This window comes from Giraffa tippelskirchi, chromosome 4 (assembly GCF_054371585.1).
Source record: "Giraffa tippelskirchi isolate mGirTip1 chromosome 4, T2T-mGirTip1v1.2.pri, whole genome shotgun sequence".
NCBI classification, from domain to species: Eukaryota; Metazoa; Chordata; class Mammalia; order Artiodactyla; family Giraffidae; genus Giraffa; species Giraffa tippelskirchi.
Window position 1 is genome coordinate 38143166 of NC_137278.1, and position 23072 is coordinate 38166237.

General features: G+C 42.8%; 1 protein-coding gene and 1 long non-coding RNA gene across 7 annotated transcripts in view; one reads left to right on the forward strand and one right to left on the reverse strand.

Annotated features, from left to right (window-relative positions):
• ARHGAP25 (Rho GTPase activating protein 25) overlaps window positions 1-23072 on the reverse strand; it is an 87627-nt gene that overhangs the window by 58904 nt on the left and 5651 nt on the right. For 2 of the 6 annotated variants that reach the window (XM_081595688.1, XM_081595686.1), the window contains exon 1: window positions 853-1070. The exons of the other annotated variants lie outside the window; for them this stretch is intronic. The gene's annotated coding sequence lies outside the window, so the exon portion shown is untranslated. Of the gene's footprint in view, window positions 1-852; window positions 1071-23072 lie in introns of those variants that run through there. 6 annotated transcript variants of the gene reach the window in all.
• Window positions 5438-8839, forward strand: LOC145547064 (uncharacterized). Its single transcript, XR_014083513.1, has 3 exons — window positions 5438-5933; window positions 6042-6356; window positions 7611-8839. It is a non-coding gene; the product is annotated as an uncharacterized LOC145547064 (long non-coding RNA).

Sequence of the window (23072 nt, forward strand, 5' to 3'; positions counted from 1 at the left end):
GAGGGAGCAGCCCTGGGAGCCATGGGAAACAGTAGCCCCTCATGGCTGCCTCCCTGGAGATGGTCACTAGGGGTCATTACACCATTGCCTAGACCCTCCATGCACCCTGCACACACCACCACACACTCATACACACCCACACACACTCACACCCCCCTGCATACCCCCATACACTCATAGTCACCCCCTACACACTTATACATAGCCACACACATTCGTGCACACACACACACACTCACACCCACCACTTCCACACTCATACATAGCCACACACATTCACGTGTGCCCACACACACACTTACACCTACCCACACACATATACTCCCCACACTCACACCTAAACTCACACACCCATCCACACTCACACAGTCACACACCTACCCACACACTATCCGCCCCACCACCCACACAGACCCTCATCTATTCATTTAGCAGACTGTGGGAAGACAGCTTTCCTAGAAAAAAAATGAAGTCTTTTAACTTCAGAACCTCCAGGCCCACTTTTTCTCCCCCTCTTCTCTTTCCCTTCTCCAAGGCAAACTGAGCTCTATTTTGAAACACCCACTATTCAGGGAAGTGGGGAGCTTTAAAAATCATTCCACTTTCAAAACCTGGCATTTAGACTTTAGAATACATTTATCCTATGATTACTCTCCTGGAATTTTGTCATAAATCCTCATTTTCATTTTTAACTTTGGCTTGAAAAATCTTTGCTCCACCCCCACCCCCGCAAAAGGTAATGAGATGTAAGACCAAGGACAGCTCTGTGCACCCAGAATGAAGTCACATGGGTCCACCCAGGACACTGGCCCTGAGACAAATTCACAAGACAGAATTCAAAGAAATACCTACAGTTGTTCCTTGAATATCTTCCTCCAGACCCAGGGACTGAGCAGGTTTAATGCTCCCGTGTTCTATAGCTCAGAGACCTTCATTGTTTGATAAGTGAGCCTTTCAATCTGAAAAAGCAAACTCTGCCTTGCAAAGGGGCTTAGCACACACAGCTATGTCTTTTGTAGGAAAAGATAAGAATGTGGTCTTCAGGCTTTCAAGGTCTACACTTTGAATTCACCCGACCTAGGCTGCCTCTCCAGGGCCACCCCTCTGGTGTTCACATTCTGGAACTTGTGTGTCTCTTGGGAATGCACAGAGCTGTTGCCTCTTGTGGGTGTGTGTCTCCATCCGTTGCAACACTTCACTGGCCCCCTCGGCAGCTCTTTGCATAACAGGAAGCCAAGCATAAAAACAAGAAGCGCACAGAATTGTGAGTGCTTCCGAATAAACACTGCTCAAGGTTGCCTCTTCCTCAGCTCATGTGAAGAGATTTGGCAACTGAGCGGCACATGCACCCTGGAGTACACACTGTGGCCCCTTCACTGCAGCCAAGCTACCTGGCTCCCCAGACATGAACGGAAGGAAGCATTCTGCATCATTAAGACCGGTGGGACATTAGCACAGTCAGAGGTACTCATTAGTACTGACCCTTCCACTGTCGAAGTCAGTCATGTGTTCTAGGCAAGGGGTTCTGCTTAGTCACTGGCATTCGTAAATAAGTGGTGCATTAGAATGCTTGAACTATTTGCATTTTATAAGCCCAAATAAATTCTGTGGCTCCAGTAACCACAGTAGGGACCCAGCCAGGGCCGTGCCCTAGGGCTGGCCCCGATAATCAAACACTGGGCCCTGATGATGCTACAAGCCATTAACTAGCCTACAGATGTCACTCCAGTCTGTTTTTAGGGGCCCTCTATGGTCCTTGGAATAGTGATTTTTAACATTATAGTTCTATTAAGAGTGTTAACAATGAACAGTTCTTGGAGTGGGGTGGGCCTTACTTACAAGACATAATATGTTTCTCTTACTGTTGTTGTTCAGTAGCTAAGTCATGTCCAACTCTTCGAGACCCCATGGATTGCAGCACACTAGGCTTCCCTATTCTTCACAATCTCCTAGAGTTGGCTCAAATTCATATCCATTGAGTCGGTTATACCATCCAACCATCTCATCCTCTGTCACCCACTTCTGCTGCCTTCAATCTTTCCCAGCATCAGGGTCTTTTCCAAAGAGTCAGCTCTTCTCATACTGTACAATCTGATAAAAAGATTCTATTAAAAATGGAGGCAATTAGATTATGGATGGAGGACAAAGGACACTCATAAATTATTAGTTAGTTTCATAGATGTAATCAGGCATATGGTTAGGAAATTAAGTGTTCATATTTTCAGAGGTGCATACTTAAGTAAAGGGAATAAAGTTACACAGTGTCTGGGATTGGCTTTAAAATATCTCAGCAAAAAAAAGAAAAAGAAAGAAAATAATAGAGCAAATGTGATAAAATCTTGATAATTCTGAATTTCAGTAATGGATATAATGGTGGGGGTCATTATTCTTACTCTATTTTGGTATTTGAAATGTATGTGTAATTTTAAAAAAAAGATTCTTTCCAGATTCACTAATCTTTAAAAATAAATTCTTTTAAGCTTAATTTTTTTCACACATCAGCTGTTGCCCTGAACTTCAACTTGTTGGTTTTCCCAGGCCTGCATTTCCAGACCTGTTAGTTGTTCCTCTGAGCGTCGTGGAATGATGTTAGACAGATGTTCTACCACACACGTACGCATTACCCTCCGGACGGAGCCTGCCCCTCCGTTTCCCAGCTCTGTCACTTTATCAGTTAATGAAGGGGAAGAACCCAGGGACCCCTGACGCTTGCAATTTAGGATGATATTTCCTGTAAAGTCAGCTTTTACTCAAACTGTGTGTGGTGGTGATGGTCTGTGTGTGTACATGTAGACACACACACACACACACACACACAATTCCCCAGGGTTGCAGAAGGAGCTTTAAAACAGCTGTTGCAAGGCAGGCAAAGAGGCTTCGTCTTGCTTGACAATTCCTTCTGACCAGAAGTAATGTCTGGGACGTCGGACGCCTAGTTCAAGATCAATGGAAAGAATGGAGTGACTGATTATCAGCGTTTACAATAACAAAAATTGGAGGAAGTGCTAGTCCATAGGCTACTGAAACCCAGTAACTCCTTTACACTTGATGATGGTGACCCCAGCCTGCAGTGGACAAGCCGGCAGGCGGTCAGCCTAGAGCAGTGGAAGGCCATCTCATTGGGCATCAAGAGACTGAAGCTCAAGTTCCAGCTCAGACACAAACCAGCTGTGTAATTCTCTGGGCCTTTCTGAGTCTTCATTTCCTCCTTTGTAAAATAAAAGGATGAGAATAAAGCATCTTGAATGCTTTTCCAGCTTTAAATTAAAAACATTTTTTTTCAACTCTAAGTTTTTCTGATCGGCCTATTAAACATCTTTCAGCCAACTACTTTGTGCTGTAATTCTGCTTTTCAGATGCCACATGTCTAACAATTTGCCAACCCGGTCAAGACTGCATACCAAAATCACAGGTCTCTAGCAATGCATTTATGTAATTGATGAAGAAAAATGAATGTGGAAAAAGACATAATCAAACCAGATGATTTGGCACACTCTAGTTACAGTGCTAATTTCAATAGAGGGCTAACGAAGATTCCCCTGAGAAGTCCCAGTAATAAGACAGGGTAGGAAGCACAAAGACAAAAGCCACTGTAACTATTCCTCAAAGACTAACAGTTAAACAGGCTGCATGATCAATTTATTCTGGGGTGATAGCTTAGCTCCCAGATATTATGGACCCATCATCTTTCTGGATGCATCTCTCCAGCTTTAAACCATGCTTTCCATATAAACATTTGCAGATACATCCATGCCTTTTTGACCAAGAAGCCTTCTACTACTTTAGTTAAGGAGATAATAGTGTAAGTATCTTAAATTTGTTTCCAAAGATACTCACTGCAGCATGATTGTTTAAAAAATGTAAATATTAAATGTTCAACCACATGGAATTGGTTGAATGAAGTATGGTGTGCCCATAAAATAAAATGCTATGCATTAAAGTTGATGCTTCCTTGGGTTATAATGACATGGGAACATTGAATTTATATATTGATAGCTAGGTTAAAATCTACTTACTCCAAAATAGTATATGACTTCATTTTATTAAATACACACACATACACATTATAGTGCAGGAAATTCATAAATATGTGTGTGGTATAGCACAGAAAAACATAATGCAATATTCACACCAGACTGGGGTAGGGTTATAGGTTATTTTCACGGTATGTAGAATTATGAGTAATTTTTATATCTTATATCTGCTGTCATTTTTTCATAAAGAAAACAAGAGTCATTTGTAAAATCTCTACATTGGCTTTTTCTTCAGTGATTACAGGCTATATCCCAATTTAAAAATGTTAAAACTTAATGTGTGTGAGTCAAGAAAGAACTGACTGAAACTTTAGAATAATTCATTATTATTAATAAATAAACAAGATTGGCCATGTGTTGAAAAAAGAAAGAACTGAATGAGAGGAATCTGTCCCAATATTAGAAAAATTTCCATAATCTATGCTATGCTGTGCTAAATCGCTTCAGTCGTGTCCGACTCTGTGCGACCCCATAGACGGCAGCCCACCAGGCTCCGCCGTCCCCGGGATTCTCCAGGCAAGAACACTGGAGTGGGTTGCCATTTCCTTCTCCAGTGCATGAAAGGGAAAAGTGAAAGTGAATTCGCTCAGTCGTGTCCGACTCTTAGCGACCCCATGGACTGTAGCCCACCAGGCTCCTCCGTTCATGGGATTTTCCAGGCAAGAGTACTGGAGTGGGGTGCCATTGCCTTCTCCATAAACCAAAGTAAATTCCAAAAGTTTTCAAATAAAGCATTTCAGACACTTATATGTTATCCTGGGCAAGTGCCCCTTCCCTGTCTGATGGTACTATTTGCCAGCAGGATACAATATATAAATGTCCTATACAGGAGGTATAGGACATTTTGCTTATTATTATCATTATTAAGCAGGCTTCCTAGTTATGCTAGTGGTGCTAGTGTTAAATAACCTGCCTGCCAATGTAGGCAGAAGAGACGTGGGTTCAGTCCCTGGGTGGGGAAGATCCCCTGGAGGAAGACATGGTAAACCTCTCCAAGATTCTTGCCTGGAAAGTTCCATGGGCAGAGGAGCCTAGTGGGCAGTCCATGGGGCCCAAAAAAATTGGACAACTGAGCAGCTGAGCGCACACACACACACTCACACACAGCATTGTCATTAATAATAATAATTTCTGCACATCTTGGTTTCTACATATTTTAAATGAAGTGGTCGAGCAGGATTCTTGCTAAGATCATCCTCAGCCCCCAAATTCTTCTACTCTCTGTATCCAAGCAGTTTCTGCTAATACGATATGCACACAGAGTACAGAATTAGAGAAAAGGAGAGAAGAATAGACTCATTGTTTAGGAAAGAAAATAAGAGAGAAAGCACTCAGGGAGGAAGGGAGATCAGTATAGTTTGGAGCCGTCGTCACAGAAACCATAGAACCTGAGCAAGTTCTTTGGGGCTAAGAAGGGTAGGGCTTGGGGAAAGGGAAGAGGCAGGCTGAGGGATCCCAGGAAGGAAGGATCCCCTGGAAATCTAGATGGCTTGACCCTACGGTATAACTGCCCCATTTCCAAATTTCCATCGAAACGACCAAAGAATAAGGCGACATGTGAAATGAAAGTAAAACTAAAGAAGGAATAGTGTCAGCTACTGGTGGTGAGGAGGATTTCTGTGACCTGGAGGCTAAGCAGGACTAAACTGAGAGAAGAGTTGACCAACCCACAGTTCAGTGTCTGTGGAGGAGCAGTTGTCCACGAGATGGGGATGGTCCCCCAAAGAATCTGCCCACCTCCTCGAGCGGAACAGCAGCACTGGAGAGGGGAGCAGAGGGAGACTCCCAGAGCACAGAGGCCTGGCTGGGCAGGCTCTGCCATCTCCAGCTTGCAGCAGTCCTGCCAGAAAAGCAAGGGAGGTCCTGTCTTGCAGATGCCTAACTTGGGCCACTGAACCAGTGAGAGCAGGGGAAATTTTTTTAGCTAACCTGGGGGGCCCCAAAGAGGAAAAAAAAAATTGCCCATGAACAAAGCTGCACTTCCTAAACTGAATGCTTCTTTAAAAGTTACAGGTAAGCTTTACCATGCTGCCCAGCAATTCCACTTCTAGGAATCTACTCACGAGAAGTGAAAGTGCATGTCCACAGATTCCTTGCATGCAAGTGTTTCCAGTGGTATTATTCACACTGGTCAAACTGGAAATGATCCATAATCCATCAGCTGCTGGATGGATGAACACAAAGCCATGGCTGTGCAGTGCATCACTGCCCCACAAATAAAAAGGAATGAAGAACAGATACATGTTGCTACATGGTGACCCTCAAGAGCCTTATGCTAAGTGAAAGATGCTGAATGCAAAAGATAGCATACTGCAAATCCATGTAAGAAATATCCAGAAAAGGCAACATTATATAGAGAGAAAGCAGATGAGCAGTTGCCTGGAGCTGAGAGTGAAAGTAGAGATTGAATGCACATGGGCAAGAGGGAACTTTCTGGAAAGATGAAATTGTTCTAAAACTGAGTTGTGGTTAATTACTGTACAAGGAACAATTCCTAACTCATGTTATAGTGGAAGTCTCTCAGTCGTATCTGACTCTTTGTGACTCCATGGACTATAGCGTCCATGGAATTCTCCAGGCCAGAATGCTGGAGTGGGTAGCCTTTCCCTTCTCCAGGGGATCTTTCCAAGCCAGGGATCGAACCCAGATCTTCCGCATTGCAGGCAGATTCTTTACCAGCTGAGTCACAAAGGAAGCCCAAAAATACTGGAGTGGGTAGCTCCACTCCATTTTATGGCGGAGTTTTATAACTCCATTTTATAACTCATTTATAACGGCCTAGAGAATTCCATGGACTTTAGAGTCCATGGGGTTGCAAAGAGTCGGACACAACTGACTGACTTTCCCTTCACTATTTAAAATAGATCGTTAAACTCCACAAATTAAGTGATTTGCCTGTTTTCCCACTTAGGCAGCCCAAGTGTCTAGAATACTCCAGGAATGCAAATATTTCATTATTAAGAAAATTATACAATGGTTTATTACAGCAATAAGTAAAAGAACTGAAAAGCCATTTGTTTTTTAAAATATTTTGAATTTACATTTGATAAATTAACAATATTGATTGATATTACAAAATTAATTATCAAGAATAGAATACATTCTTAGGTGGTAAGAAAGGTCTATCTCAAACCAGAGACAGGGAGCTGAAAGGATACTCTACATTGCCTAAAATTCAACTACTGAAAATTGAAAGCGTCTTTAAGAAAATTCAAGAAAGAAGCCTTTAGGAGAAGGCCAAGTGTTTGGTGTTTAGCTGTGTAAGGAAGGTGATGAAGGTGAGAGTTGCAAAGAAACAGAAGACAACACAGCAGAAAATTTCTGACACTTCTTCTGGGTCATATAATTGAGGGCTGTGGAATGTGTGAACATTTTCATTGCCATGACATTTTACAGTTCCATTAAACATGTTTTTGAGGATTGACAGAAGAAGTTACTCTGAAGTCCACAAAACATAATCCAATAGAAAAAAAGATTAACATCAAGGTCTCACATAGAGCTAATGATGCGGGAAATCATTGAGATTTTACTTTTTTGTGAAATAATATTCTTTACCAGCATTTCTATCCACTTCAGGCTATACATCGCAGTATTTGAGTGAGGCTTCGCAAAAGACAGCATTTCCCCTGTGACTCTGCTGCTGACATCCTACAGTTGTGGTTCCTCTTCGAAGCTGTCAAATGTTATCAGCTGTCTGAAAAAAAATGCTCAAGGGGGTTTCCCTATTATCGCTCAAGGTCCCCACAAAAATGTTAGGATTTTTTCTGAAAGCATCTGTCTGAAGTGTGGGCTTCTTTGACAGGCAGACACAGACCTTTCCCCTGATTGCTCTCTGTGGCTGCCCCCCCAACCCTGATGGGCCTCCCAGCCTCTGCACTACATCTCTTGTTGTCCATAGAAGATCTAGAAGAACATCACTTTTCTTTCTTCCTCCATTATCCATTTGTTTGCTTTTAGCTGATGGCCATTGGAAGACAAACTAAGCCTTGGAGTTGTAGGTGAGCAAGCTGAAGAAGCAGGAAGCCCAGATAGATAAACAGGAAGCAGAAGACAGGGAACCACACATGGGTGACTTGGTGATTGATACTATAACACGCAAGATTTGTCCCCAGTTCCAAGTCCCTCTAGTCTGGCCCATCTTACAGCATAAAAGGTAAACAATGACTTGTGCTCGCAAGAGGTTTTGTTGAAAGGGAATGATTTCATTCAACTCAAAGTATGCACTAAATAAAGATAAAATAACTGACATGTTTTATAATGAACTTCCATGGGGTTCAATCAGAAAAGAAGTAGCAAACATCTTAATGTGGAATTTTAAACATGGAAGAAAAGATTTATTCATGTGTTCAAGAATGGATCACACTTTTTTTCTCCTTCAATTCCTTAACTCCACCCTTCCCCTCTCTTCTTCACTTTTCTGGCATTTCCTTAGTTTGTATCAGCTGTGAAATGGGAGGACTTCAAATCTTACCTAAGATAGTGACAAGAAGCTGTACCCAGACTTAAAAATAGCCCCCCAAAATCTGTTCCTTTGAATATATGGAAAGATATTTCAAAATACAAATAGACAAACATAACTGATTAATTCACTTAAACATTAAATCCCATTGACATATAGTGTGAGCTTTGTTACACAATGGATGGATGTTTTTGTGGGGATGAGATTCCAGAATGCCATTTTTACTTGCATAATTTTGAGAAAAAGTCTTCACAATGACATTCGGGACTGTTTGGCCATTAAAAACAGCACTGACCATTCCGATCTCCAGCACTTTCCTCTGCATGATAAAAAATACTTTGGAAAATGTGACTTCTGTGATCATTGGGAGGAGGCCGGGAAAGGGAGGGCTGAGGTTTCAGAGTGACACAGGAAATCTGTGCTTGTAATGCTTAAGTGTGTGGGTGTGTTCACGTGGGCAGTGCTGGAGAGGAAACATGAAAGAAAATGTTTGCAAACCATTGCAGGCAGGAGCTGAGTGAGAGACTCAAAGAGTCTATAACATTTACAAAACATATTTGATATCCGTGGAGTATCCTGGGTCAGAGTTAGTGGAAACTACTCCTGCCACCTGATGGTGGCTTTCATCAAAATTAAAACCTTTTGCTCTTTGAAAGGCACTAAGGGAATGAAAAGCAAGCCACAGATTGGGGGAAAAAATGTTTGCCAATCACATATCTGACAAAGCTATTGTATCCAGAATACATAAAGAATTCTTAAAACTCAACTATAAGTAAACAAACAAATCAATTTTTTAAATGGGTAAAATACTGAACAAATAATTCACTAAATGAAAAGATGCCAAACGTCATCAACCATTAGGAAAAACAAGGTAAAACTACAATGAGGTACCTTTACAATCATATTAGAATGACTAAAATAAAATTGAAAAACAAACAGTATGGACTGGTAATGATGAGAAGCAACTGGAACTTTAAGACCTGCTGGTGGGAGTAGTAAACGGTTCAGCTACTTTGGAAAACAATTTGGTGGTTTCTTACAAAGCTAAATGCACACTTACAATATGACCCAGCAGTCTCACTACTCAAAATTTACCCAATAGAAATGAAACATTATATTTATACCAAACCTGTAAGCACCATATTTATAGCAGGTGATTCATAACCTTCAAAAATTGGAAGCAATCCCAGTGTCTTTGAACTGACAAGTGGCTACATCTATGTGATGGAATACTACTCAGCAATAAAAAGGACACAACTATTGATAGAAGTAGGAACATGGATGGACCTCAAATACATTCTGCTGTGTAAAAGAGATCGGACTCCAGACGGGCTACATCCTGTACAATTGCATTTATACAGCATTTAGGACAAAGAAAAACTATAGGGACAGAGGACAGATGAGGGGCTGCCCAGGATTAGCCAAGAAGGGTTGATTAAAAAGAGATGGTGCTGGACCTGTCTGTATCTTGACTGTGATGGTTATCACATGACTTGAGGCACTTTCCAAATGCATGCAACTGCAGACCAAAGTATGTTTCACTAGATGTGAATTTCAAAATAATTCTTTCATCCACTCTCATTTGTTGTATGTTTGTTACACAGAACCACCTGACATTCTCACTTCCTCCTGACCTTCAAAAGTTTCCATAGCTAATATAAGTTCTGAATGGAAAAAAAAGTGACTCTTACCATCCCACAGTGACTTGGGCGAGGTGAGTGACCTCAAAAAACAAGGGAATGTCAGGAAGACCAAAATATTAAGTCAAATCTCCCCAGATGGTAAGGGAGCAGGATCACAGGAAGGGTGGATGGTAGCCCTGCAAAGGCTGGTCCACCTCATGGCCCACCGTCCCCAGCACCAAGCCTATATCCTAGGAAGAAAGTCTGACCATGATCCTCACCCAAATGACTCCTTTTGGTATCCCAGGCTAACCAGGCAAGGTAGCCGTGCTGTTTCCTCACCTCAACACCATTTCTTCATTCCAGTGTTACCATGTTGCAGTACAAGGGAGAGCACAATGATAGGCAAGCTGGCGGGGTGAGAGACCCCTAAACGGAGTTCTCTGGTGGCAAGTAGTAGAAATCTCTCTGGGCAGTGTTTCTGAGACCTGATTTTCCAGGCCTGGTTTTGCTGCTAACTTACTGTGCTCTCATTTGAGCAGTTTACAGAATTTATTCATGTTTTATCATTGTCTTACCAGACTTTCTTTTTTTTTGGCTGCAATAAAACAGACTCTGAATCAAGCTGGTTAATATAGATAGATAATAGATGGATAGATAGACACATATGTACATACACACATATATACACACATACACACATACATGAACCAATAGCTAGATCAATCAATTGTTCTTCATGGGGGACGTTCTTACCCCCGTGGGATACTTGGCAATGTCGAGATATTTTGTTTGTCACAGCTTGGAGGGTTGCTATTGTGATGAGGTGGAGAAGTCCAGGGATGCTGGTAAATACCCCACAGTGTTCAGGGCAGCCCTCCCAGGAAACAGATGTCTGGACCAAAATGGGCCAGTGCTGAGGTTGACAAACCCTGATATAAAGATAGACACACACATACATGTACATACATAATGTATGTATGTACATGTGTGCATAATTTTTTTTAAGATAGCATATCATTTTTAAAAACTAAGGCAATTTGGGGAAAAAGACCATGGCTCAGGATGATTGGAAATTAAGATAGATTTTGCAAGTTTTGAGCTCTTAGAGTTCAAGGGCCTTTCTCTCAGTGCTCTACAACTTGCAGGGCTTTGTTGCAAATGCCCATTCTCTGTGAACCTCAGGCTGAGAGAGAACAAGCTAGATGCAGCTTGAGTCAGCCCTGTCCACGGGCAGACCTGCAAAGGCTGAGCCTGTGGCCACCCATGGAGATGGGTTAGAAGCCAAGAGGGGGAGCTGGGAATACATCCCCCAAGACGTTATTGAACGTATCTGTGAAGTGATGACAAGGCCACCTACCCGCTAGAAGCCTACCATTAAATAAATGACCGTGGTTCTCAAGTCCCTTGGAAGTAGAAGCAGTTGGTTTCTCCTGGAATTCATAATCTTTCTTTTTCCGCCCTTTTTCATCTTGAAGAACAGTTTGCATTTTTTATGCTACTATACAACAAATGGAACAATAACTTATGTTCCCCAGTTTGCATAACTGATTCCATGAACATTTATAAGTATTGCTTGCTTATGTCAGTCCCAAGGTTTACTCTCTTAGAGCTATCAGGATATGAAGGGTAATTTTGCACCTGAACTTTATGGTTTAAGGACCAAGTGAGTGTACAGAAAGTACAGTCAAACCCTGCCCCGACATAGTAAGTGGGGGCCAAAATAGTCCTCTGCAGCACAAGACCACCTAATGAAATGACAGGGTGGCCTTGAAGCGGCTCAGTTGCCCAAGGGAGCTCCAGAGGTCTGGCTGGGCCAACAGATCCGCCCCAGCTGCCGCTGAGTGTGCTGCCCCCTGGTGGCCACAGTCCACTTCAGCTTACACATCCATGACCAGGATGTGGTCCAGGATGCCAGGACCTGCAGGTCAACAAGAAGAAGCAGTTCTAGGAACTTTCCAGTTAGTTGTCACCCTCAAATTGCCCCAGGCCAGGAACACTGTGGGGCCAGGAAAGGCTGTGAACTAGGGAACCGTGTGGCATTTTCCCACCACTCAGTCTTCTCTCCTTTCACTCTCTACACACGACACCCAGAAAATACCCCTGGACAAGACAGAGGACGGACCCATGTGCCCACTACATTGGGTTTAATTATCACAAGTTTCCTTAGTGAGGGATTTTTTTTTTTTTTTTTTTTTTGGTGCTTGGAAACATAAAACAGTGGTTCTAGCCTTTGTATAGACTCCTTTGAGAATCTGCACATATAATTTTTCATACAAATTTGGGAAGGTTGCGGACTTACCAAAGCCAGTCCAGGACACAGTTTGTCACCCTATTCAGCAGCTTAAACCCTGTGACTTGGTCCTGACCTCTCTTGAGAACAGCTGACTCTCAGTCACCTGCATGTTCTTCCAAAATAGCTTCAGAAACCAAAAGTTCTACTTCCTTCTCTTAAAGAAATTCAGAATCATCTCTCTGGATCAAACCATTGCTCCACACTAGTAAGGACAGCAGAAAAAACATGCATAGATCTTATTTTCACTCATGAATTTCACTGGGGTGGAGAAAAGTTAGCAGGCCACAGGGCAGTCCCCAGATGTACCACAAAAATCTCCAAGGTCACCTGTTTAGATTCCAGGCTCTGTTCTTGGCAGCAATGCCTTAAAAGTGAGGGAAATAGGCAAAGCTCTTCTTTCAAGGTGCTTATAGTCTAGTAGGAGTTGGAGACCATAAAATGAAATCAAATAAATATCATTTCTGGTACTAAAGTGTTATAAAGAAAACAGAATAAAGTAATGAGATAAGGAGAGACTGGAGTAGGGGGATGTTATTATACTAGACACTGTGGGCAGGAAAGACATCTTCAAAGAGAGGATATTTGAACTGAAGCCAAATGGACGAAAGGTCATGGTAAGAGCCAGGGAAGGGCATGTCAGAAAGACAGTGGCAAGACAGACCTCTAGGTGGCCTTGAGCTCCAAGTGTTTAAGGAACTAGAAGGTGAGTGTGGCTGAAGGGCAGTGTGAGAGAAGCAGAGAAGCAACAGGTGTGTTGGGGGAAATGGTTGGGGTCAGATCCCATAGGCAGGTCTCATTGGTTTGAATCTCATTCTAAATATACTGGAGAAAGCATTCCATAAGTTGATTTCTGCTTTTAAATTCTATTGAGAGGGAGGTTATTCAATGTTCTGAGAAATCAGAACTGATGTTATAAAATCATCTGGATAACAACTTCATTATATTAAAGCAAATAACTGAAGGGGGAAAAAAGAAAAAAACACTATTAAGAATGGCCACGGTGCAGAGTGTAAATTGTATAGGACAAGATGGGAGACAGGAAGACTAGTTAGCAAACAAATGCAGAAGACTTGGCCAGAAATGATGGTGTTTACAGTATCAGAAATATTAAAAATCAATCAGATGGGGAACCCAAATCGATAATGAATCCAAAAATTTTTTTCTGATGGGTTAGATGCAGGGTGGGAGAAAAAAAGATGAGTGGAAGATGACCGTAGGTGGAAGCTTGAGCAACCTGGTGAAAAGTGGAGTCTTTTATTGAGCTCTGGTAAACAGGATGGGGAGGAATGGGAAGAGAGAGAATTCTGGAGTCTGTGTTGGACGTACTGGGAGAGCGAAGCCTGAGAGGGATCCAAGTGGAGATGGTGAGCAATCTGGAGCCCAGCAGAAAGACTAGGGTGAACATAAAAAAGGGCAGATGGAATTTAAAGCCATGGGAAGGGATGAGAGCACCCAACGAGTGAGGATGGATAAACAGAAGAAGGCGAGGGAGCTGAGTCCTGAGGCCTGGGTTGGCCTCACAGACACACAACCTGCAAGGTCATACTGGGCCCCACATCTCTGCGCCTGCATCAGTGCTCTGCTTGAAGTGCTCTTCAAGTGCACCATCTTGAAATTCTTCATAATTTCGAATGAGGGGCTCCACATTTTCACTCAGCACCAGGCCCTAAAAATGACGGAGCCAGTTCTGCCTTGAACACCTCAAAGCTAAGTGTCTGGTGGCGAAGGAGACTCCATTAAAGAAGACTCAGAAAGAGTGGCTAATGCAGTAAGGAAGGCCCCGAGTGTGGCATCAAGCCAGCCTGGAGATTATTTCAAGGCAGAAATGGCTAACTCGGCTAAACGCTGCAGGGTAGTAGAATGAGACCAGGACGGCCATGCACCCTTGGCCAAGATACCAACAATCAGTGATGCTGACAAGGACATTCCTAGTGGAGTGGTGTCCCCAGTGACTACCTTGGCTGACCGTAGATGACAAGTGGCCAGGTTTCCACCACCACCCTTGGAGAAAGTATGGCATGAACACAGATAGAGGCCCCTCATCCTAGAGCCCACACCCCTTCTCCTCCCAATCCCAGCTCCATTTAGCAGAGTGAGGGGCTCCACATACCTGCATGTGGACACACCAGCCCAGACATCCAAGCTCTATTCTGGGCCTCCCTGCCAACAACCATCTGCAGAACAGCCACTGGGGGGGGGGGGGGGACCCGGGAAGACAGCTCTGGCCATCCTTGTAGGAATTTCACATTTCCAAGTGCTCTAGATGGCAAGCAGGGCCCAGGCTACAGGTGGGAAGATGCCTTGTCTTATGAGGAGGAACACAGGGCCAGACCTGAGCAGGACCCTACAAGATCCAAGTCTCCAAATGGGGGTCCCATGTCCAGATCTAAAGGGAAGTTCTTGAGGGGAAGATGGGGGTAGATGTGGGTAGACAGAAGCACTTGGTGGTAGGAAGACAAGGTGGTTCTCAATCAGTCGCACACACTTTCCTCTAAGAAATGCAAAAGTGAGTGTGGCTGTGGAAGCAGGTGTTAAAGCATTCAGAAAAGAAAAAAATGTTTTGGCAAAAAGGAAAGGAAATTTATTAGGTAGGCATAGTAGGCTTCTCTGGCTTGGCTGAACATCCACCTAACATGATCGATCACAAATATGAAGTAAATCCAGGCAGCTCAGTGGTCTGATTTTCCCTAGCGATGATTAGATGCCCAAGGCACCAAGAAAGTCAGTTGTTGAGCTTAAACATAGTGAAGGGTTTTACAAGGTGATTATCATGGCGAGATGGAGGGGCAGAGAAGTCGAGGGTGTTTGTTTAACAGCTCTGCAATCCCAGAATTATCTATCTCTGTTAAAGAGAATATAATGGACGATTGATGGTGGAAAAGTGGTAGAACCAGTGGAATGGGAGGAATCGCTGGAGTGCGTGGCCTGGGCAGGTAAGATGTGGTGGTCACATCACATTTCCGCATGGGAAGACTGCGGGTGAGACTTCCGAGAAGGCACAGCGATAAAGAAACAGGTATTATCTGGAACTCACTTTGTATCTATAAAGATACAAAGGTGACTTTTGTTATAATGCTGGGTATTTCAGGCCCCAGAGGAACGGATATGGGGACAACTTTGTGATGATCACAGCCTGGTTAAATGCGGGGCCTTCTGGAGAGAAACCAGGAAACAAACCAAGCTTGCTGGAGATGTAGCTATGTTGCCTGTGGGCGCCCTCTACTGGCACTTAGTCAGAATAGCCATCTGCAGTTGGAGGCATTTGCGGGGCGGAGGCGGGGCGCGCGCGTATTGTAATTAACAAGTGAAAACTTGCCCCTTGTAGATGTTTAGAGGCTGTGCTTCAGTTGGGGCTAGGAAGCTTTAGTTACAGAACAAACCCTGAGTCAACTTTTTAAATGTTACAATCGCACTTATGTCATTTATGACTTTCTGATTTTCTCTAATGGGAGAGCCCTTTCCTGTCTCTCCAATGAGACTGAGCTACTTAAAGTGAAGATCATAATATTTCTTATCTTCTTACATCCTGAGTCTAGCACAGTGCCCAGCACATTGTAGGTGTCTGATAAATGTGTTCATCAAAAGAGAAGGAAAACGAGCAAAACGGAACAATTTCACATAAGAAGGGGGGATTAATCTTACTTGGGCAATTTCACGAAGGCTTCCAGAAGGAGATGGGTGGTGGCTATAGTGGTGGGGAGGAAGGGGTAGAATTGAAAGAAAACCCAGAAAATATAATGGAAAACCCAGAGGCCAAATATAGATTCCACAAAGCGGGGATTTTTGTGTCATTCTGGGAAGACTTTCCTTGCCGTGACTGACAGATGTGACTCTTAATCCTTCAAGAGAAAGTATGAGCAAGAATTTTTAAATTTCATAAAAGCGGAGGAAGGTAGCATAGCAGATTCAGGTAGCCTGAAGGAAGAATCTGGAAGGACTTTTGATCATAAGTACCAAAAAAGAAAAAGTCAAGGTTTAAATAAGTTTCTTCCTATTTATTTTTAGCCTAAACTGCACAACCTCATCGGAAATTCAGTTCAGTGAGTAGAGAGACTACCTATTAGAATAATGGCAATTTTCTGTCAAAACATCTCAAACTTAGAGCGTGGGACTAGGGTGACTTTTCTGGTTTCTATACCGAATGTCTCATATTTCAAGAACCCCTTGAGTTCCAGGCCAACTGGGACAGCTGGTCACCCTAGCTGAGTGGGCGCACTCAGGATGGCTCACACAGAGAACATGGGTGCCCAAGTTGGCCTCAGGACAGAGCACAAAGAGCCCCGGCTAAGAATGGACTGAGAGTGACAACTAGGCTCTGTACCTGTGATCCTAATAACTCTGGGTTGTATGCCTGGTGAGATTCCTCATCTACCAGCAAAATGGGTTTCCAGTATCTAAAGGACCAAATGCTGAGCAAAATGCAGAAAGACAGGGAGGGGAGAATACACTCACAAGAACCCTTCAATTGCAACAGCAGAATTGAGGCCGAGAAAGACAGAGATCTCATTTAGAAGGTCCTGCTCTTTCTTCACTTGTATCTAAAAATAATGATGTGGAAATGAATAGATGGCCACGTGCAGGATTCTTACAGAAATGGAAAATCTAGTCTGCTGCTCCTGTAACTCACATGTAAGTGATCACAGACATTAAACATTGACCCGAGTGACGCCCAAACAAACAAGATGCAAGGTCACATCAGAGGCCAGAGACTTGTGACGTGGGAGATGGCTGCAGCCCTGGAGGAAACAGCTTCTCGATAATACAGTAGGGGGTCTTCCAGGTGGTGTACCACCCAGAGTCACTCACTCTTTTCCCACCCCCAGTTAAGAGAAGCATGAGGAATGGCCCCCATCACAACAGCATGGAGACTGAACTTTCGATAGCAGGCATCCTACAGGAAACTTACCAGAAGCTCCTCCTTATCCTTACAGGAAAATCACAACCCAGGTTCTTTACCAACTTGGGAAAGAAATGTCAATAAAAAAGAGAGAGAGAGAAAAGCAAGAAGAAAGAAAAAGGAAAAATGACAAAAGTTATATAAACATAATGGATAAAGTTTGTATGTCTTAAAGAAGTATTGCAGATTGAAAGACTGGAGGTAAGGTAGTCAGAAACAAGATGTGTCAGGCGACCAACACTGGGCAGGAAAGTGGATCGGCAGATGTTGCAAAGATCATTTGTCTAAAGAGGATAGAAAAGAACTAAAATGGACCAAGACAAACCAAAGTGGACTCTAGCACTGCTGGCTGTGGCCTTCACCAATGACTTGGCTAGAAGGAATTGTAGTAGAATACCTAGATTGTAGTAATGCCCTTGATGGTGATGATGATAAGTGATATTTATGAAACACATGTCAATGTCTGCTGTTATGCTAAGGATTTTTACCAAGATCATCTCCTTTAATCATTGCAATAGCCATGTGGGTTAGCACTGTGATTATGCCCATTTTACAGATAAAGAAAGTGAGAACCAATCACACGACTAGCAATGAGTAATGGTGGTATTCAAATTTAGGCAGTCTGACTCCAAGGTAACTTTCTAACTACCATACTATACATAGTTGTCTCATGCCACTGTAGCTAGTTCAGACTTTGTTATAAATTTATTTGGAAAACTTTATAAAATTATTTGTAAATATTAAAAAATATTTTATATAAGTATCAGGAACATAATACTGTACCACTTCCTCTTTCACTTTGAAACCCCCATACCAACAAGGAAACATACAGATGGTTCAGAAGTCATAGGCCAGACTTCCAGCAGTAGAGTGTCACCAGCCCCATCTGGAAACAAGATCTGTGTGTACACATTTTAGGGGTGGATGAGTAGCACAGGGAGGAAGTGAACCAGCTGTCACTAGGCATGATATTGAGAATGCTCCTTAAAAGGGTCTATAATGTAAAGGTGAGCAAATAAATGTTACATGAATGAATGAAATTAAAATGTTTGGTCTTAGTATACTGAACACACCATGATTTGATATAAGTAGCAAAAAAATATGGGTGATCATGGAAATGTGCTTTCATTTGTGAACCAAAAGAATTGATTCTCAGCACCAATATTCTCTGAACACTGGTTTTAGAAAAATTACAATACCCAGTTGCCACTAATAAGTAGGAAATCTACTCACAGGATACCTGAGGAGGTATATATTGATAGATTGCATATACTTATACTCTCTCCTTAAAAGAAAAGACTTCATGGGCTTTTCATATTCAAATAGAAAACTCATTTGCAATGAACACATAAATTTATACCAAAGATAAAGGAAAATATGTGTGCTAGCTGCATGGGTGAAAGTTGTGATGGAGCTTCAATTTAACTCTGAGATTCCTGGCAGCCAAGATAAAAAGAGAAATACAGTAAGTTTCACAACAGTCTTAACGGAAAGGAGGAAGCATGCCAATCCCTCAAAGGAGACAAAGTACAAGCACTGAATTCTCAGCAAATTTTCTCACCCAGAATTCCATCTAAGAGTCACCTGCCTTGTTCATTTCTTGTTCTCATTGTTACAAAATAATCAGGAGCAGATTTCAAGAACTCATCACCTGTGGTGGTGATTGAAACTGATGGTGTGACAGTAAAGCACAGCTCAGTGAGCTCGTCTCACCAAGGGTGCCAAGGGAATGCAGCCCTAGTACAGCTCATTTGATCTGAGGTTAGAAATGAGATTATCTATAAAGAAAGGAAACAGGTGTTTGCTAAACATCTACTGTGTTATATGCATGAAATTTCTTCCTCTCAACATTTGTATTATTAATTCTGTTTAATAATGAAGTGAATGTTTCTGCAAATCAGAAAAGGCATCCCAAGTCATGCACTTTCTTCAGTACCACACACACCCTCTTGTTCTCCTACACTCCTATCAAGAAAAACCAATGGGCAATTCATCCCTTAGACGCACTTCAGTCAATGCCACTTTTTACAGACAATTCAAGTTAATTCTCTCCAGGGAGGGCCTAGAGCACTGGTGTTGCACATTACTGATTAAGGAGAAATGCCTTTGTTTAAAAACCAAGTGATCAGTTAGGAGGTTTGACTCATATCTTGCATGTTCAGGAGCCTTCTGAGTTCACCACAAAGGAAGTCCACAGTTTCTAGAGCTGTGAGTGTCTCTGTTTAAATGGGCTGGGAAAGGATTGCTATATTCTCCTTCCAGTGATTTGCAGGCTCAGGAGCTGCCAGGGGACAAGACGTGTAAGAATGACAAAAACATGATAGAGTTTCAATTTAGCTCTGAGCTTCCTGGCAGTCAAGACAAAAAAGACACACAGTCAGTTTCACAACTGTCTTTACAGAAAGGAGGAAGCATGTCAGTCTGTCAAATGAGACCAAGGGAGGACTAAAACATGAGCAGGAATCAGGTGGTGGTAAGGGAGCCCCGAGGAGACAGGGTTCCACACAGATGAGAAAGGGCAGGAACTGCAGAAGATGTGACTGGAGTCTAGAGTGTGTCTGTGTTTGCTTGGGGAAACAGGTGCTGCAAGAGACAAGTGGGCAGATGTAATCCCTCCACAGGGGGGAGCTACACAAAATTATGGAGCTTTTTTCGTCTCTGAAAGAAAAGAGGCCATGTAAAGGAAAATCAGTGTGAGAAGGATGGCAAGTCTGGGACTCACTGAAGAGCATACGCATCTATATATTAAAGAAAAGGGATGGCAGTGATGGGGAGAGAGGTGGCGGGACCAGAATGCAGATTCCTAGGTGCCCTCCTATGGCTCCCATGACTGTTCTCATCACAGCACTTGTCTTGATGTCCTGTGATTGTTTGTCTGTGCCCCACTAACCTGTAAGCCTTGCAAAAGCAGACAGCAGGACTGACTGCCTTTATATTTGTTTGCCAGACCTATGGGTATCATGTTTTTGTAACGTGATTTTGATTTTTTAGAACATTTTCAAAGGAAAAATCAAGTTTTCAAGGAGAAAAATGGTGATGAGTAAAGTATCAAGAAATGTAAATTATCTTCTCTCTTTGTAACTTCTGCATCTCAGTTCCTGTCCGGAGATTATACAAAATTTACATACCACCCTCTTGCTAGAATCCCTCCCACTGGCCTGCGCCCCACACCCTGGCTCCCCCTGTGGTATTCCCCTGAGTCTCTATGAGTGCCCTTTGGTGGCAGTTGCTGTGGCCACAGCTGGGGCTTCATAGAAGCTCCTTATACACTCCCTTCTCATATCCAGTTAATCAACAACCGAGCTGCCTCATGAGAGGTTACACTTTTTTTTTCTTTCAAGCTGTCTTGTGTGTGTTGGGACCATTATCATCAACTTAGTCTTCTTAATCAGTCACAGGATCTTTCTAACTGCCGTGTAATGAGTGTCCTTTTCTCAAGGGACCACCCTGAAGGGAAGGGGCAGAGTTTCCCTAGTTCTCCCATAGGATGCTCTCTGCCAATGCTTTATAAACAGAGAGCCAGAGACGACAGCCTGACCACGCCTGGAAGGTACTTACGTCTGTGTACACCATGCCTAGGTGTATGTCTAGGCACGTCTCACCCTAGGCACATTTTTGAAAGTTCATGTACCAAGAGCAACTGAGCTCACCTCTGCCAATCCAAGGGCACTTGGCTCCAATCTAACAAAAGTGCAGAATCTAAGTCACAATCTAAGTCAGCCTTGCCTAGTGTCTGCCAGGAGGACTTCATCCGTAAGTGAGCAGAAAACAAGATTTTGACTTCCCATCATTACTCAAGTTGGTCTTCGCTCTGCTGCCGTTTAGGATGACGTCAGTCCCTGTTCCCCAAGTGGTCAGGAGGCTCTTGACCTGGGCAGCAAGAGGCATGTGCCTTGTGGAAGGAATTTAATTTGTATCTAAAGGTAAGTCAGTGACTACATAGGGAGAGACATTTTTACTGGAACAAGGAACAGAGACGGGGGTGGGTCCCGAGAGGAGTACCCCTGTGTCATGGGTTGAGGAATCAATACTCCTCCTTTGGACTCGGCCTGTGTGTGTGGAGGTCTCTTATGCCTCAGGGACCGGAGCTGCTCGGGGTGTGCAAAGGCAGCCACAGCATATAGCCCCATATATTTGGGCCATACATTTGGGCTGGTCTGGATGAGCACTTTGGAAGTTTGGCAGTGAATTATAAAGAAAACCTTCACCAGAGCCAAATGCCACAAACAGACCAGTCACCACAGGCTACATGATCTTGGTTGTTCCAACCTGGGGAGCTCAACCAGGCTGGCCTGGTCACAGAAGGACCATGTAGCTCCAAGAAAACCCTGTATCCCAAGGCTAGAGGCCCAGAAAATATGAAGATGGCCATGTATAAGTCCTGGCTGGTTGCAACCTCTGCAGCTGGAGGAGGGCTTTGCAGCTGGCTTTAAATCACCAAAGAGCATGTGCCACCTGCCAGACCTCATGTCAACCTGCCTGGCCAAGCACTGGAATTTGTTTTGGGTGGTTCAGTGGTTAAGAATCTGCTTGTTAATGCAGGAGCACCAGGAGGCATGGGTTTGATCCCTGGGTGAAGAAGATCCCCTGGAGGAGGAAATGACAACCTACTCTAGTATCTTGACTGAGAAATCCCATGGACAGACAGGCCTGAAGGCCTACATTCCATGGGGTTGCGAAGAGTCAGACACAACTGAGCACCCACACATTCTTAATGATGTAGTTATTAATAATATTTGTTCACTATAGAAACTCTGGCAAATACCTATAATGTAATAATACAAATATGTGTGGGTATACTTTACCCATAAATCCCTCACCCATAATTAGCTATAATGGTTGACCCTTGAACAACATGGGTTTGAGCTTGGCATGTCCAATTATAGGTGATTATTTTTTTGATAAACATAGTTTCTGTGTTTTCACTTTACAGATGTTTAAATAAACTAAGTGTAGCAAAAAGTTTGTGTCCAATTGGAGATTCTTTTCCTATTTCAATAACCTGCCTCTTTGGGTGAGTCATTTATCAGTTCCTTTGTTCTGGAGGCAGAGATAACAGTACCCAGATTTCTGACTGCACGGAATGGGGAGGGAGGGTCCTGTGCCCCTAACCCTCGCCTTGTTTAAGGGTCAACTGTATAAACAAATTGTATACCTCCTTCCAGATTTTGAGGGTTTATTTATACCTTTCTTTCTTTCTTCATTTTATACACATTAGTAAAATACCCTCTTATTTGCCTACCAATTAAGATCAGTTAGGTACCTTTGTTGTTGATGAGTCGCTAAGTCATGTCTGACTCCACATCAGGCTCCTCTGTCCATGGGATTACCCAGGCAGGAATAGTGGAATGGGTTGCCATTTCCTACTCCAGGGATTCTTCTGACCCAGGGATTGAACTCACGTCTTCTGCATTGGCAGGAGGGTTCTTTACCAGTGAGCCCTCTAGGTACCTTTGGAGTTTCCAAATGCATTTCCCGTTCTTTTCCCTCCAGAAGTAAAAACCACCCAGAACTTTATGTTAATTGGTTTCTCTATTTCCCTTATAGTTTTGCCATATACATACATAGACGTACATAGTTTTTAAGTTTCTTATAAATGAATACCCATTCTGATTTTGTAACTTCCCTTTTCTGTCTACTATTAAGTTTTTGCCATTCAGTCTCACTGAAATACATCACAATTAGTTTTTTGCTCTTGGATAGTATTACATTTTATAAATTTATTATAAGTTTATTTACATTTTGTAAAGATACTAAAATTTAT